The 4,106-nt window shown below is 41.9% G+C and overlaps 1 pseudogene; it reads left to right on the top strand.

The window, feature by feature from the left end:
• Positions 1 to 3,043: 3,043 nt before the first annotated feature.
• Positions 3,044 to 3,533, top strand: LOC137224452 (small ribosomal subunit protein eS10-like; annotated as a pseudogene).
• The last annotated feature ends 573 nt before the right edge of the window (positions 3,534 to 4,106 follow it).

Below are 4,106 nucleotides of genomic sequence, written 5' to 3'. Positions count from 1 at the left end.
GAGGAAAGATTCAGTGAGCTTGAATACACGTCAGAATTTCCCAAACTGTAGAGGACGGATGGTAACAACTTTTCTCCCATTTTCAAAGAAAAACTCTTGATCCTTCCTTTCCTTCCAACAACCATCCCATTTCTCTGCTCCCCTTCATAAAAAGACACTTGAAAGTATTACTTGTACTCATTGTCTCGAATTCTCTATTGCATCCACTTCAGTTAGGCTTATGCCTCTATCACACTACGAACGTCTCTGAACAAGGTCACCAGTGACTTCTGTGTTGCAAAATCCAATGATCGGTCCTCAGTCCTCATCTTACTTGACCTATCAACACACCTCGCACAGTTCATTGTCTCTTCCTCCTGGAAATACTCTCTAGCAAGACACCACACTCTCTGGGTTTTCCTCCTTCCTCACTGGCTGTTCTTTCTCAGCCTACTGGTTCTTCAATTTGTACTTCTTTACTTTGGAGTACTCCAGGGCACTCCTTCACTTCTTCCTCTATACTAACTCCTTTATCAATCTCGTCTAATATTATGATGTTAAATATCTTTTTTAAAAACGTTCAACATTTTAAAAAATTGAAATATAGTTGATTTACAATATTGTGTTAGTTTCAGGTAACATGTTAGTTTCATGTCCAACAGGCACATGAAAAGATGCTCAACGTTGCTAATAGTTAGTCTGAGACAAATCAAAACCACAATGAGATAACACCTTACATTGGTCAGAATGGCCATCATCAAAATGTCTACAGCTAATAAATGCTGAAGAGGATGTGCGGAAAAGGGAACCCTCCTACACACTGTTGGTGGGAATGTATATTGGTGAAGCCACTATGGAAAACAGTATGGAGGTTCCTTAAAAAACTTAAAATAGAGTTACTTTATGGTCCAACAATCCCACTCCTGGACATATATCCAGAAAAGACGAAAACTCTAATTCAAAAAGATACATGCACCCTGATGATCATAGCAGCACTATTTACAATTGCCAAGATATGGAAACAACCTAAGTGTCCACTGACAGATGAACGGATAAAGAAGATGTGGTATTGTATGGCACACAAACATGTAAAGACAGGGAAATATGTTAAGTATAGCACATAACTACTTTTTTATTTTAGTTTATTTTTAATTTTTATTGGTGTATAGTTGATTTACAATGTTGTGTTAGTTTAAGGTGTAGAGCAAAGTGAATCAGTTATACATACACATATTTCCACTCTTTTTTAGATTCTTTTCCTATATATGCCATTACAGAGTATTGAGTAGAGTCTCCAGTGCTATACAGTAGGTCCTTATTAGTTATCTATTTTATATATAGTAGGGTGTATATGTCAATCCCAATCTCCCAGTTTATCCCTTATCCCACCCTAGTAACCATAAGTTTGTTTTCTACATCTATGACTCTATTTCTGCGCATAACTACATTTTTGTTAAGGTAAAGACATTTTCAACATTACATTATGTAGGATGTGGAGTTTCAGCTCCAGGGATAGGTGCAGGGTCTTCAGTTCTAGCCTCCCCCGTGAGTTCTGCTGTGAACTGCAGGTAGACGCTCCTTCAGTCCCCAGGCCCAACCACATCCGGTTGCTGTCTGGGCCAGGAGCAATGGTCAGGATCACATCTACCTCCTGGTGGTTCTTATAACCATAGAACAACCATCTTCTTTCCTTTCCTAATAGGGATGCTTTTCTTTTAAACATTTAAAACTCTAACAGAAGAGATTTCTAATTAAAAATAGCAGACTAAACATCTCTGTTTATTTGCATTCCCTCCCACATCCTTGCTAAAATTAAAGTGAAGGACTAAAACATGGATAAACCTACAGCCACAAGAGAATGAAAGGAGGTCCATCAGCTGATAAGAGATTTTGACAGGGCTTCCCTGGTGGTGCAGTTGTTGAGAGTCCGCCTGCCGATGCAGGGGACACGGGTTCGTGCCCCGGTCCGGGAGGATCCCACGTGCCGCGGAGCGGCTGGGCCTGTGAGCCATGGCCGCTGAGCCTGCGCGTCTGGAGCCTGTGCTCCGCGGTGGGAGAGGCCCACGTACCGCAAAAAAAAAAAAAAAAAAAAAAAAAAAAAAAGAGATTTTGACAAAATTCTAGAAGACAGGAAGCAAAAGAAGGAGTGACAAGTAAAGTAGCAGAATAAAGGAAACTGCAGATTAGAATACTGGCAGAGAGAAAAAATACAGAAAAGAACTTTTTAGCCCTACAGAATGTCAGAGAAGTTCAGTTCTCTAAGGAATCAAGTAGAGTAGAACAGCGGAGGGCAAGTAGGGTTGAAAACAAGGAGGCTAATTAAAATCTATATAAAATAGAAACAATCCCCCCATTCTCCCCTTCCTCCAGTTCCCCTGTGGTCAAACCAGACATCCATCCTTTAGGGAGGAGAATAGAGTTTCTTTCCCTACAGAAATGAGTAGCCCAGAGAATAGAATTGCACATTATGGCATTAGAGGATCCCCAGCATAATGGCCAGCTCCTGTACAATCACCCCAAAGCAAAGCCCACCCCCAACTCAACACACACACAAGGCTCCTGATATCCTTTTTGTGCCACGCTCTTAAATAGGAGCAGTCAGTCAAGAATCACTATAAATTTGAGGAAGCCTTCCAAAATAAATAAAATCAAGATTTTAAAAAATGACTCAACTGAGTTCCCATGGGATACTGATAGTTTCTTACATCCACAACTTTTCACACAACCACCAAAACCCATACAAACTAACAAGGAGAGCAACTCAAATCACATGTAATCTATATCTATACCATAACTACAAGAGAGAGATTCCACAAACTTTAATTTACATGTAAGAGGCAAATTAAACATATGATATCAGCAAAGCTGGCTCCAGAGCTCACTCCAGAGCTCTAACTGGAAAGTCAGGTGAAGACTGCAGGGAAGAAGGATGGGTTCAGGGGAATCCTAGCAGTGGAAGAACATGAATAAAATTCACCACTTCAAAAAGAGAGGGTCTCGTCTTGAGTAGAGGAATGCTAAGAATCCTTCTTCAGCTCCAGCCCTGGATGCAGCAGCCATCGTGATGTTGATGCCCAAGAAGGACCTGCTTGTCATTTATGAACTCCTTTTAACGGAGGGGGTGATAGTGGCCAAAAAAGATGTCCACATACCTAAACACCCTGAGCTGGCAGACAAGAATGTTCCCAGTCTTCACATCATGAAGGCCATACTGTCTTACATCACCAGGCTACAGGAAGGAAGAGTTTGCCTGGAGACATTTCTACTGGTACCTTACCAGCAAGGGTATCCAGTATTTCTGTGATTGCCTCCATCTGCCCCCTGAGACAGGCCTGCCACCCTGCACTGCAGCCGTCCTGAGACTGGCTACAGCCCAAAGTTCTGGAGGGAGAACAACCTGCAAGACTCACACAGGGGGAAGCTGACAGAAAAGCCTACAGACCAAGCATTGTGCTCTCTGGTGTCAAAAGGAGAGCTAAGACCAGGTTGGGTCAGCAACTGAATTCCAATTTAAAGGTGTGTTTGGTCGTGGATGTGGTCGGCCACCTCAGTAAATCTGGAAGAGATTGTTTAGTGTTGAATAAACCTGTAGGAAGGAAGGAAGGAAGGGAGTGAGGGCAGGAGGGAGACTGAGATTAGGTCTGCCACCTGGCAGGCCAGAGCACTGGCCACTGAGGAATATAGGAGAGGCTCAAAAATGCACAGAATCAAAAATAACAGTCTTGGAAAGCCTCCACTCCTAGGGAGAGGAAGGCTGCTTAGAAGGGGGAAGCATTACTTGGAGACTGGGAAATGGTGGAAAGTAGAAGTCCTACAGAAACAAAAGAAAATTGCAGAATCAGAAGACACACTAATCTCTCCCTCAGAAAAGCACAATCTATTAAAGAAATTTCACTACACTTATCAATAAAAGAAGGCATTCCTGAACTAGGAATCTTAGTAAACCACCCAAGTCCTTTACCTCTCCCCACAAAGAAAACCTGTTATTAGCAGGCCGGGAAAATTCAACACACTTTTAAATAAACAAATGACAGGCAGCATCTATACCAAGCCACTATGAGAAGAAAACAATAAGTGAGAGTCTAATATGTTCAGCTGATGAATTTATTCCCCTCCAAAACAACGAA

The sequence above is a fragment of the Pseudorca crassidens genome, chromosome 5 (assembly GCF_039906515.1).
Source record: "Pseudorca crassidens isolate mPseCra1 chromosome 5, mPseCra1.hap1, whole genome shotgun sequence".
NCBI classification, from domain to species: Eukaryota; Metazoa; Chordata; class Mammalia; order Artiodactyla; family Delphinidae; genus Pseudorca; species Pseudorca crassidens.
The sequence above is the reverse complement of the archived record's forward strand: the minus strand, read 5'-3'. Positions and strand labels throughout refer to the sequence as shown.